Below are 15,020 nucleotides of genomic sequence, written 5' to 3'. Positions count from 1 at the left end.
AGGAAAAAGGTGGAGAAGAACAGAGGTGAGAGGGGAGAGGCTGGTGTTGTCAAAGACACCAATGAACCTTTGCCTAGGGGGGGATGCCCCGACTTGAGAGGAAGGTCAGGATGTGAGATGGAGATGAGGAAGGTGAGTCAGAGCAAGAGGACGATGAGGAGGCTTTCTTTTCAGAATCCTCCTCAATAGGTCCAGAGCTGACAGCCAATCAGGAAGAGGGGTCAAAGTACATGGTGAGGGAACTGTCAATTTTCCTGAGTGAGACTAAAGGGAAAAATAAGGTTAATTTTGAAGCTTTCTTTTGAGATTCAGGAAAGTTCGTAACATCAGTAAAACACGCTATGAAAAATGAGGTGTCCTCTCACACAGGAATTGTTTAGTTTGAGGAAGTGGGTCACGACAGTGTGTAATTGTCTACCTTCAGACATTATTTAGATGAATAGTTTTTTTCTGACACAGGGACTTTTTGAGCTTTGCTATTGGTCTCTTTCTTTTCTCCCACTTCTTATGTTGACACTTTGGGTAGGCTCGCTCAATATAAATAGTACCAGAGATGTGGGAATCTGTTGGGGGAATATGTAAAACTCCCAAAACGTTTTGCAGGAGACACAGTGATGTGGTGAATGAAGTTGATTAGGGGCTCTGGTGGAAAGGGACAAGTGTGCTGGGCCAAGGGACAAATGTTAGTTCAGGGGTGGCAGTCTTTTTTGCACCTGGTCTGGCGTAAACAATTTGTTCCTCAAACAAGGTGTGTATGGGTAGACTGATTGTAGTAAAAGAAGAAATTAACAACATGTGTTTTGTCCTTACAAATGTGTTTACACCTAACACAGGGAGAGAGAGGGGGATTCTGTTTGGGTGTCTTAGACAGGAACTCTCACAGAGTGGCCTGAGGAGACGCTGGTAGTGGGTGGGGACTGGAACTGTATAATGGATTTGAAGAAATGCAGAAATGGGGAGGAGCCTCATTCAGGCTCAGTGGGGGTGTTAAGGGATATCATTAATCAGTTTGACCTGGTGGATGTTTGGAGAACTAGACATCCTAGACAAGACAAGACAGTATTCATGGGTGTAGGTCTTTGGGTCTAGAGGTGAGTGCAGCTTGATTCGAACGGTTTTACAAGTCCAGGAATCAAAGCAATAGGTTGTTGGGCGTCACCACTCTCCTGGTTGGTTTTTCGTATCACTACATAACCATAGCTCGGCTGTTTATTTCACCAGGGCTTCGGCAGGCGTCCTATTGGAAGTTTAATGTAAAGCTCTTACTAGATGCCACTTAGGTTTCCAGATTTGTTGGGAAATGTTGGGGCAGCGAAGAGAGGAGTATGAGTCTCTGAGTCAATGGTGGGTTATGGGGAAAGTCCAAATTCTGATTTGCTGTCAATAGTACACAGCTCTCTCATCCTCAGAGGTTAGGAGAGTATTAGGGGAACTCAAGAGTTGTATTAGTGAGGTTGAGATAGATCTGGTGGGGCAGGCATTGTAGGCCTCCAGGCTAATTTAGCCGGCTAATTCAGTTTTTTCCAGGTTAAAGCAAAGGGAGCACTTGTAAGAGCTAGGTTCTCCATGAGATGGATGCTTCCAGATCCTTCTTCTTTGGTTTGGAAAGACAGAGTGGTGAAGCCAAGGGAATGCATTGTCTATGGCTGTCGGATGGGAGGGTGACCTCTGTGGTGGGTGAGATGTAGGAGCGGACTGTGGAGTTTAATACTGAGTTGTATAGGGCAGAACTGTGTGATCCTATGTGTGGTCAGGTTTTGTTTGCGCAGCTCCCTACGCTCTCTCTGTCACAGAGGGATGAAATGGACATGTTGTCCCATGAACTGGCAGAGGCCGTAACCCAGATGTCCCCCGACCGTGCACCGGGGGTCGATGGACTCCCAGTCGAGTTTTATAAAAGAATACTGTGGAAAAATTGGACTGGACTTCTTTTGAATGTTGCGTAAATGCGTTGGGGTAGGAGAGTTGCTGATGGCGGCTCTGACCAAGTAAGGGGACTTGTGTGAACTGAATAATTGGGGGCCAGCGGCATTGATCTGTGCGGACTGCATGATATTTGCCAAGGTCCTCGCTAACAGACTGAAGTCCCAGCTGGACTCTACAGGACAGACATATTGTGTACTGGACTCTAAAGCTGAAGCTGGACTCTAAAGCTGGACTCTAAAGTCCCAGACATATTGTGTACCGGGACGCTCAATCACGGACAACTTGTTCTTAATCAGGGACATGTTGGACTTGTAGAGAGGTTCTAATGTGAACTTTGGACTGGTCTCTTTAGATCAAGAGAAGGCTTTTGATAGAGTGGACCATGAGGACCTGTTTAATGGGATGTCTGTGTTTGGGTTTGGGGAAACGTTTTTGGCCTGTGTGAAGATGCTATATGCTGGGGCGTCATGTATAGTCAAGGTGGGAGGGGGGTTCAGTAGACCAGTCTCGGTGAGGCAGAGCATGAGACAAGGATGCCCTCTATCGGGGCAGATTACGTTTCCGTGATGGTCAGAGATGGGCAAGATATGCAGGCACTAGAAACTAGTCTGAAGGTATATGAGGGAGCTTTGTAAGCTAAGGTGAACTGCCCCCCCACCCCCAGGCAGCTGTTCCTCATCAGGAAGGAGAGGCTGTGTACTGAAGGGGTTAAACCAAGGCCTCATACATTTTAAAGGGTTAATAAATTGTGTTATGATAAACTGTAAGGTCCTCTGTGTGTGTGTTAAAACCTGTTTTAAATGTTGTGCTCTTCAGACACTATCAGAATGCGGAAACCGCCTAAGTTCCTATTCCTCCTGTCTGGGCCCCACCTGGCTATCTGAGGTTCTGAGAATTCGACTGGATTTCTGAGAACACAAGGCTGCCGCAGGTTTGATGAAAACAGTCACCTGTCAGAAGATGCTTGGACTCGTTCACCTTGTTTTGACCCTATACTTGCTTTGAAAGGTCATGTTTCGGTCAAATCCACTTCTGGGCATTTAATTGCTGACAAGATGGTTGCTGCTGTGAGGGGGAGGTTAGATTTATTAAAATGTTGTTGCCAGGGAAACTCACGCAAGAAGGACTGGGAGAGGCTAAATGAGTTACAGGATGTCTTGGACATTTTACAGAACTTGGGGAGAACTATTATATACTGTTAAACTGGACTCTGTACCAACTTCTGCCTACAATTGTATTACAAAATTATAATTTGAATACTTAAACAAAGAGTCTGTGTTTCCTTTCTACTATCAATATATAAGTTTGATAATCATATAGACCTGATCATTTTTTGAAGAAATTGACCAACAATACAGCAGGTCTCTCTGAGTTTTACTCTGTGGTGCTGAGGGCCTGACAGCTGTTAAGGTACTCACGAGAAGGGGGTGTGGAGCCTGAGGGCCTGACAGCTGCTAAGACCCACACGAGAAGGGGGTGTGGAGCCTGATGGCCTGACAGCTGCTAAGGTCCTCACGAGAAGGGGGTGTGGAGCCTGATGGCCTGACAGCTGCTAAGGCCCACATCAGAAGGGGGTTTGGAGCCTGAGGGCCTGACAGCTGCTAAGGTCTCCACGAGAAGGGGGTGTGAGCCTGGGCTGTGGGTGTGGGAGGAGCCTATCTTCCACAACCCAACCATCCTTTTGAGATCAGTTCAGTTGGCATCCCTGCAGAGGCGACTGATGGCAGCAGGTTTACTAAGGCTGGGTGACCTACGGCTGCTGGTGGAGAAGGGGTGGAAAACCTGATGTACAACAAACAGGACTAACATCTCTTAGGCTGCTGGAGAGATTCCTGGGGGAGGTCCAGGAGGCACTGTCTGAGCCGGTAAAAGGGGTATTTGAGCAGGCAAAGGGGCCACCAATGTTTCCGTCACCCAAAGACTGGGGACATGGCAAGGGGGTTTGGAGGACTTTAACACTCCGAGCCTGGGGGAGTTTGAGGGGGTGGGCGGTAAAGCCCTCTACAACCTCTGCAGGTGAGGAACATTAGGAGGAACATGTGCCTTCACACCTAACAGGAGGGAAGGCACATCAGTGTCAGGGGGCATGTGAGGCAGAGAGTATGGTGATTTTTCAATGGAAGGGGCTCTACAAACTCCCAGTACTAAAGAGGCCAGGGGACCTCCAGTGGAGGGTTCTACATGGAGCCCTGGCCACTAACAGCTGGTTTGTACAGGTTGAACCGGGAGTCGGGCAGGGGTATCCTTTCTGTGTTATGAGAGAAACTGTGATTCATGTGTTTTCTGTGTGCACCAGGTTAAGGCCATTAATGTCTCTGTTGGAATGTCTGTGTGAGAGGTTGGGGGGGTGTTTTTTACTGTTGGGATGTTTATAATGGGGTACAGGTATTCAAATAAGGAAAAGGCCAAATGTGTGTTTCATTTTTTTTGCTTTTTCTCAGGCAAAGTTGTTTCGGGATATGCGGTTGTAGAAGTGGTGAGGTTTTAGTTGTTGTTTTGTATCCAGTTTTAATGAAATGAGAATGTATCATTAAAGAAAGACAAAAAGTACATCTCACTCACTGTCATATCATATCTGTGTAATGTTGATGACTGTCCATTCCGTCAAAGCATCCTTGCGCTCACTGTGTTTAATCCAGAAGGGTCGGTGAGGTCTAAGGAGCCACTTCCTGGGTTTAGGAAGATTAATCACTAATTCAAAATAATTTCCCTAAGTCTAATGGATGAAAAACAAGGAAGATGGCCTCCCAATGGAATAAGGCTTGTCAGGAAGGACTACGAGAGGATCAAGTTAGATCTCAAAACAACACTTCACGCAATTTATGTTTCTGAATGATCCGCTAATTATCTTAGCATCTAAGCATCATTATTTGTTTAGAATCGAGTAGTGCTTTATTGATTGTTTATTGAATTACTGAATATGCGTAGACTATGATAGACTAACCAGGTCACATAATCTTTACTACAGTACCTGTCCATCAAGCACCCTCCCTCTCGATAGGTTCAACCCAGAAAAACAGCCCATCTGCTGGGGTCTGACTGCAGCATCTCCTGGTCCACTGGTCCTAACAAGAAATACGTAACCTCGCTACACACACACACACACACACACACACACACACACACACACACACACACACAAACGATACATCGGTCTCCAAACAACCCAGACACACCCTTTTCCCTGGCTTAATGTTCTTGCGGCTGAGGGTAATGCAGCGAGATGGATAGGTCCAAACCCACACCTGGACCTGCTGGCTGGGAGCCTGATAACATCTTCCATCTCTCCAACCCTGACATCCCCTCCTCGACTCCACAACGATCGATACGGCGTTCTGATGTGCCGTCAGTCAAACTGGCGAGCTAAGCAATATCTCACTGGGATGTAGGAGGGACGTGTTGTGAGTTTGGACGGGCTTACTTACACACGTACACACACACACGTACACACACACACACACACACACACGTACACACACACACGTACACACACACACTTATTGACCCATGTCTTTTCAACTTCTTGAACTGGATCACTCAATCTCCCCCCCCTGAAGGCTGACATCTTTATGGGTGGTGCCATCTCTTTCTCTCTCTCTCTCTCTCTCTCTCTCTCTCTCTCTCTCTCTCTCTCTCTCTCTCTCTCTCTCTCTCGCTCTTTCTCTCCCTCGCTCTTTCTCTCTCTCGCTCTTTCTCTCTTTCTTTCTCTCGCTCTTTCTCTCTCTCTCTCGCTCTTTCTCTCTCTCTCTCTCCCTTTCTCTCTCTCTCGCTCTCTATCTCTCTCTCTGTCTCTCGCTCTCTCCCTTGCTCTCTCTATCTTGTTCTCTCTCGCTCTCTTTCTCTCTATCTCTCTCGCTCGCTCTCTCTCTCTCTCTCTCTCGCTCTTTCTCTCTCGCTCTTTCTCTCTCTCTCTCTCCCTCTCTCTCTCTCTCTTGCTCTCTCTCGCTCTTTCGCTCTCTCTCTCTCTGTCTCTCTCGTCTCTGTCTGTCTCTCTCTCGCTTTTTCTCTCTCTCTCCCCCTCTCTCGCTCTTTCTCTCTCTCGCTCTCCCCCTCTCTCTTTCTCTCTCTCTCGCTCTCTCTCCCCCCTCCCTCGATCTTTCTCTCTGTCTCTGTCTGTCTCTCTCTCTGTGTCTATCTCTCTCTGTCCTTTTATCTCTCTGTCTCTCTCTCTCTCAGTACCTTTTCTTGATGTATTGTCATGACAGAATGGGTTCCTCGAGAGTTCAGGCTTTGACCTGCTCTCTGGGAGGCCCCCTCTTCTTTTCCCTCTCGCTCCATCCCTCCCCCTTCGTCCCTCCGTCAACACCTCCCTCCATCCTCTTCCATCTGAAGAGGATAGTTTCACATATCATCCACCTTTATGCGATTGACACCACCTCTCCACCCATCTCCTCACACTCCTCAAACGCACACACGCACGCACGCACACTCGCACACACATCCTCTCCACCCATCTCCTCACACTCTACACTCGTGCGGACTCACACACACACACACACACACACACATCCTCTACACCCATTTCCTCATGCTCCACACACACACACACACACACAGACACACACACACACACACACACACACACACACATCCTCTACACCCATCTCCTCACCCTCCACACACACACACACACACACACACACACACACACACACACACACACACACACACACACACACACACACACACACACACACACACACATCCTCTACACCCATCTCCTCAAGCTGCTCACTTCATGATAACACACATGCTGAGGGGGAGAAATGTTGCTGTGGGAAGCATGGCTGCCACAGAGAACTGATAACATGGGAAAAAGTATCTCACTTAATTACAATATTCCATGACAGAGTATACCGTATGGGAGTATAAAGTATGGGAGTATACTGTATGGGAGTATGCAGTATAGGACTATATCGTCTGGGATTATACAGTATGGGTGATTGCGGTATGGGAGTAGATAGTATGGGAGTATACAGTATGAGACTATACAGTATGGGAGTATACAGTATGAGACTATACAGTATGAGACTATACAGTATGGGAGTATACAGTATGAGACTATACAGTATGGGAGTATACAGTATGGGAGTATACAGTATGGGAGTATACAGTATGAGACTATACAGTATGAGACTATACAGTATGGGAGTATACAGTATGGAAGTATACAGTATGAGACTTTACAGTATGAGACTATACAGTATGGGAGTATACAGTATGGGAGTGTACAGTATGAGACTATACAGTATGGGAGTATACAGTATGGGAGTATACAGTATGGGAGTATACAGTATGGGAGTATACAGTATGGGAGTATATCGTACGGGAGTATATCGTATGGGAGTATACAGTATGGGAGTATATCGTACGGGAGTATATCGTATGGGAGTATACAGTATGGGAGTATATCGTATGGGAGTATACAGTATGGGAGTATATCGTACGGGAGTATATCGTATGGGAGTATATCGTATGGGAGTATACAGTATGGGAGTATATCGTACGGGAGTATATCGTATGGGAGTATATCGTACGGGAGTATATCGTATGGGAGTATATCGTATGGGAGTATATCGTATGGGAGTATATCGTATGGGAGTATACAGTATGGGAGTATATCGTATGGGAGTATATCGTATGGGAGTATACAGTATGGGAGTATATCGTATGGGAGTATATCGTATGGGAGTATACAGTATGGGAGTATACAGTATGGGAGTATATCGTATGGGAGTATATCGTATGGGAGTATACAGTATGGGAGTATATCGTATGGGAGTATACAGTATGGGAGTATACAGTATGGGAGTATACAGTATGGGAGTATATCGTATGGGAGTATATCGTATGGGAGTATATCGTATGGGAGTATATCGTATGGGAGTATATCGTATGGGAGTATATCGTATGGGAGTATACAGTATGGGAGTATACAGTATGGGAGTATATCGTATGGGAGTATATCGTATGGGAGTATATCGTATGGGAGTATATCGTATGGGAGTATATCGTATGGGAGTATATCGTATGGGAGTATACAGTATGGGAGTATATCGTATGGGAGTATATCGTATGGGAGTATACAGTATGGGAGTATATCGTATGGGAGTATATCGTATGGGAGTATACAGTATGGGAGTATACAGTATGGGAGTATATCGTATGGGAGTATATCGTATGGGAGTATACAGTATGGGAGTATATCGTATGGGAGTATACAGTATGGGAGTATACAGTATAGGAGTATACAGTATGGGAGTATACAGTATGGGAGTATACAGTATGGGAGTATACAGTATGGGAGTATACAATATGAGAGTATATAGTATGGGACTATATAGTCTGGGAGCATACCGTATGGGAGTGTATCATATGGGAGTATATTATATAGGAGTATACAGTATGGGTGTATGCAGTATGGGATTATATAGTATGAGAGTATACGTTATGCGAGTAGATAGTATGGAAGTATACAGTACAGGAAGTATACATGGAGTATGGGGTATGGGAGCAATCAGTATGGGACTATATAGATGGGAGTATAAAGTATTGTTGTATGCAGTTTTGTAGTATATACAGTATGGTAGAATACAGTATGGTAGTATACCGTATGGTAGTATAAAGTATGGTAGTATACAGTATGGTAGGATGCAGTATGGTAGGATACAGTATGGTAGTATACAGTATGGTAGTATACAGTATGGTAGTGTACAGTATGGTAGTATACAGTATGGAGGTAAACAGTATGGGAATGTTATGAGGACCCCTAACACATGGTAGAGGACCCCTAATACAGGACCCCTAACACATGGTACAGGACCCCTAATACAGGATACAGGACCTCTAATACAGGATACAGGACCCCTAATACAGGATACAGGATCCTAATACAGGATACAGGACCCCTAATACAGGATACAGGACCCCTAATACAGGATACAGGACCCCTAATACAGGATACAGGACCCCCAATACAGAACCCCTAATACAGGACCCCGAATACAGGATACAGGACCCTAATACAGGACCCCTAATACAGGATACAGGACCCCTAATACAGGACCCCTAATACAGGATACAGGACCCCTAATACAGGATACAGGACCCCTAATACAGGATACAGGACCCCTAAAACAGGATACAGGACCCCTAATACAGGATACAAGACCCCTAAAACAGGATACAGGACCCCTAATACAGGATACAGGACACCTAATACAGGACCCCAATACAGGATACAGGACCCCTAATACAGGATACAGGACCCCTAATACAGGACCCCTAATACAGGATACAGGACCCCTAATACAGGATACAGGACCACTAATACAGGACCCCTAATACAGGATACAGGACCCCTAATACAGGATACAGGACCCCTAATACAGGACCCCTAATACAGGATACAGGACCCCTAATACAGGACCCCTAATACAGGATACAGGACCCCTAATACAGGATACAGGACCCCTAATAAAGGACCCCTAAAAATGGATACAGGACCCCTAATACAGGACCCCTAATACAGGATACAGGACCCCTAATACAGGATACAGGACCCCTAATACAGGATACAGGACCCTAATACAGGATACAGGACCCCTAATGCAGGATACAGGACCCTAATACAGGATACAGGACCCCTAATACAGGATACAGGACCCCTAAAACAGGACCCCTAATACAGGATACAGGACCCCTAATACAGGACCCCTAATACAGGATACAGGACCCCTAATACAGGACCCCTAATACAGGATACAGGACCCCTAATACAGGACCCCTAATACAGGATACGGGACCCCTAATACAGGACCCCTAATACAGGATACAGGACCCCTAATACAGGACCCCTAATACAGGATACAGGACCCCTAATTCAGGACCCCTAATACATATGGTAGAATACAGTATGGTAGTATACCGTATGGTAGTATAAAGTATGGTAGTATACAGTATGGTAGGATGCAGTATGGTAGGATACAGTATGGTAGTATACAGTATGGTAGTATACAGTATGGTAGTGTACAGTATGGTAGTATACAGTATGGAGGTAAACAGTATGGGAATGTTATGAGGACCCCTAACACATGGTAGAGGACCCCTAATACAGGACCCCTAACACATGGTACAGGACCCCTAATACAGGATACAGGACCTCTAATACAGGATACAGGACCCCTAATACAGGATACAGGATCCTAATACAGGATACAGGACCCCTAATACAGGATACAGGACCCCTAATACAGGATACAGGACCCCCAATACAGAACCCCTAATACAGGACCCCGAATACAGGATACAGGACCCCTAATACAGGACCCCTAATACAGGATACAGGACCCCTAATACAGGACCCCTAATACAGGATACAGGACCCCTAATACAGGATACAGGACCCCTAATACAGGATACAGGACCCCTAAAACAGGATACAGGACCCCTAATACAGGATACAAGACCCCTAAAACAGGATACAGGACCCCTAATACAGGATACAGGACCCCTAATACAGGACGCCAATACAGGATACAGGACCCCTAATACAGGATACAGGACCCCTAATACAGGACCCCTAATACAGGATACAGGACCCCTAATACAGGATACAGGACCACTAATACAGGACCCCTAATACAGGATACAGGACCCCTAATACAGGATACAGGACCCCTAATACAGGACCCTTAATACAGGATACAGGACCCCTAATACAGGATACAGGACCCCTAATACAGGATACAGGACCCCTAATACAGGACCCCTAATACAGGATACAGGACCCCTAATACAGGACCCCTAATACAGGATACGGGACCCCTAATACAGGACCCCTAATACAGGATACAGGACCCCTAATACAGGACCCCTAATACAGGATACAGGACCCCTAATTCAGGACCCCTAATACAGGATACAGGACCCCTAATACAGGACCCCTAATACATATGGTAGAATACAGTATGGTAGTATACCGTATGGTAGTATAAAGTATGGTAGTATACAGTATGGTAGGATGCAGTATGGTAGGATACAGTATGGTAGTATACAGTATGGTAGTATACAGTATGGTAGTGTACAGTATGGTAGTATACAGTATGGAGGTAAACAGTATGGGAATGTTATGAGGACCCCAAACACATGGTAGAGGACCCCTAATACAGGACCCCTAACACATGGTACAGGACCCCTAATACAGGATACAGGACCTCTAATACAGGATACAGGACCCCTAATACAGGATACAGGATCCTAATACAGGATACAGGACCCCTAATACAGGATACAGGACCCCTAATACAGGATACAGGACCCCTAATACAGGATACAGGACCCCCAATACAGAACCCCTAATACAGGACCCCGAATACAGGATACAGGACCCCTAATACAGGACCCCTAATACAGGATACAGGACCCCTAATACAGGACCCCTAATACTGGATACAGGACCCCTAATACAGGATACAGGACCCCTAATACAGGATACAGGACCCCTAAAACAGGATACAGGACCCCTAATACAGGATACAAGACCCCTAAAACAGGATACAGGACCCCTAATACAGGATACAGGACCCCTAATACAGGACCCCAATACAGGATACAGGACCCCTAATACAGGATACAGGACCCCTAATACAGGATACAGGACCACTAATAAAGGACCCCTAATACAGGATACAGGACCCCTAATACAGGATACAGGACCCCTAATACAGGACCCCTAATACAGGATACAGGACCCCTAATACAGGACCCCTAATACAGGATACAGGACCCCTAATACAGGATACAGGACCCCTAACAAAGGACCCCTAAAAATGGATACAGGACCCCTAATACAGGACCCCTAATACAGGATACAGGACCCCTAATACAGGATACAGGACCCCTAATACAGGATACAGGACCCCTAATACAGGACCCCTAATACAGGATACAGGACCCTAATACAGGATACAGGACCCCTAATGCAGGATACAGGACCCTAATACAGGATACAGGACCCCTAATACAGGATACTGGACCCCTAAAACAGGACCCCTAATACAGGATACAGGACCCCTAATACAGGACCCCTAATACATGATACAGGACCCCTAATACAGGACCCCTAATACAGGATACAGGACCCCTAATACAGGACCCCTAATACAGGATATGGGACCCCTAATACAGGACCCCTAATACAGGATACAGGACCCCTAATACAGGACCCCTAATACAGGATACAGGACCCCTAATTCAGGACCCCTAATACAGGATACAGGACCCCTAATACAGGACCCCTAATACATATGGTAGAATACAGTATGGTAGTATACCGTATGGTAGTATAAAGTATGGTAGTATACAGTATGGTAGGATGCAGTATGGTAGGATACAGTATGGTAGTATACAGTATGGTAGTATACAGTATGGTAGTGTACAGTATGGTAGTATACAGTATGGAGGTAACCAGTATGGGAATGTTATGAGGACCCCTAACACATGGTAGAGGACCCCTAATACAGGACCCCTAACACATGGTACAGGACCCCTAATACAGGATACAGGACATCTAATACAGGATACAGGACCCCTAATACAGGATACAGGACCCTAATACAGGATACAGGACCCCTAATACAGGATACAGGACCCCTAATACAGGATACAGGACCCCTAATACAGGATACAGGACCCCCAATACAGAACCCCTAATACAGGACCCCGAATACAGGATACAGGACCCCTAATACAGGACCCCTAATACAGGATACAGGACCCCTAATACAGGACCCCTAATACAGGATACAGGACCCCTAATACAGGATACAGGACCCCTAATACAGGATACAGGACCCCTAAAACAGGATACAGGACCCCTAATACAGGATACAAGACCCCTAAAACAGGATACAGGACCCCTAATACAGGATACAGGACCCCTAATACAGGACCCCAATACAGGATACAGGACCCCTAATACAGGATACAGGACCCCTAATACAGGACCCCTAATACAGGATACAGGACCCCTAATACAGGATACAGGACCACTAATACAGGACCCCTAATACAGGATACAGGACCCCTAATACAGGATACAGGACCCCTAATACAGGACCCCTAATACAGGATACAGGACCCCTAATACAGGACCCCTAATACAGGATACAGGACCCCTAATACAGGATACAGGACCCCTAATAAAGGACCCCTAAAAATGGATACAGGACCCCTAATACAGGACCCCTAATACAGGATACAGGACCCCTAATACAGGATACAGGACCCCTAATACAGGATACAGGACCCCTAATACAGGACCCCTAATAATGGATACAGGACCCCTAACACAGTATACAGGACCCCTAATACAGGATACAGGACCCCTAATACAGGACCCCTAATACAGGATACAGGACCCCTAAAACAGGATACAGGACCCCTAATACAGGATACAGGACCACTAATACAGGACCCCTAATACAGGATACAGGACCACTAATACAGGATACAGGACCACTAATACAGGACCCCTAATACAGGATACAGGACCCCTAATACAGGATACAGGACCCCTAATACAGGACCCCTAATACAGGATACAGGACCCCTAATACAGGACCCCTAATAATGGATACAGGACCCCTAACACAGTATACAGGACCCCTAATACAGGATACAGGACCCCTAATACAGGACCCCTAATACAGGATACAGGACCCCTAAAACAGGATACAGGACCCCTAATACAGGATACAGGACCACTAATACAGGACCCCTAATACAGGATACAGGACCACTAATACAGGATACAGGACCCCTAATACAGGACCCCTAATACAGGATACAGGACCCCTAATACAGGACCCCTAATACAGGATACAGGACCCCTAATACAGGATACAGGACCCCTAATAAAGGACCCCTAAAAATGGATACAGGACCCCTAATACAGGACCCCTAATACAGGATACAGGACCCCTAATACAGGATACAGGACCCCTAATACAGGATACAGGACCCCTAATACAGGACCCCTAATACAGGATACAGGACCCTAATACAGGATACAGGACCCCTAATGCAGGATACAGGACCCTAATACAGGATACAGGACCCCTAATACAGGATACAGGACCCCTAAAACAGGACCCCTAATACAGGATACAGGACCCCTAATACAGGACCCCTAATACAGGATACAGGACCCCTAATACAGGACCCCTAATACAGGATACAGGACCCCTAATACAGGATACAGGACCCCTAATACAGGATACAGGACCCCCAATACAGAACCCCTAATACAGGACCCCGAATACAGGATACAGGACCCCTAATACAGGACCCCTAATACAGGATACAGGACCCCTAATACAGGACCCCTAATACAGGATACAGGACCCCTAATACAGGATACAGGACCCCTAATACAGGATACAGGACCCCTAAAACAGGATACAGGACCCCTAATACAGGATACAAGACCCCTAAAACAGGATACAGGACCCCTAATACAGGATACAGGACCCCTAATACAGGACCCCAATACAGGATACAGGACCCCTAATACAGGATACAGGACCCCTAATACAGGACCCCTAATACAGGATACAGGACCCCTAATACAGGATACAGGACCACTAATACAGGACCCCTAATACAGGATACAGGACCCCTAATACAGGATACAGGACCCCTAATACAGGACCCCTAATACAGGATACAGGACCCCTAATACAGGACCCCTAATACAGGATACAGGACCCCTAATACAGGATACAGGACCCCTAATAAAGGACCCCTAAAAATGGATACAGGACCCCTAATACAGGACCCCTAATACAGGATACAGGACCCCTATTACAGGATACAGGACCCCTAATACAGGATACAGGACCCCTAATACAGGACCCCTAATAATGGATACAGGACCCCTAACACAGTATACAGGACCCCTAATACAGGATACAGGACCCCTAATACAGGACCCCTAATACAGGATACAGGACCCCTAAAACAGGATACAGGACCCCTAATACAGGATACAGGACCACTAATACAGGACCCCTAATACAGGATACAGGACCACT

This window comes from Oncorhynchus mykiss, chromosome 30 (genome assembly GCF_057628025.1).
Source record: "Oncorhynchus mykiss isolate SJ-2025 chromosome 30, ASM5762802v1, whole genome shotgun sequence".
In the NCBI taxonomy this organism is placed as follows: Eukaryota; Metazoa; Chordata; class Actinopteri; order Salmoniformes; family Salmonidae; genus Oncorhynchus; species Oncorhynchus mykiss.
Note: the sequence above shows the minus strand (reverse complement) of the source record.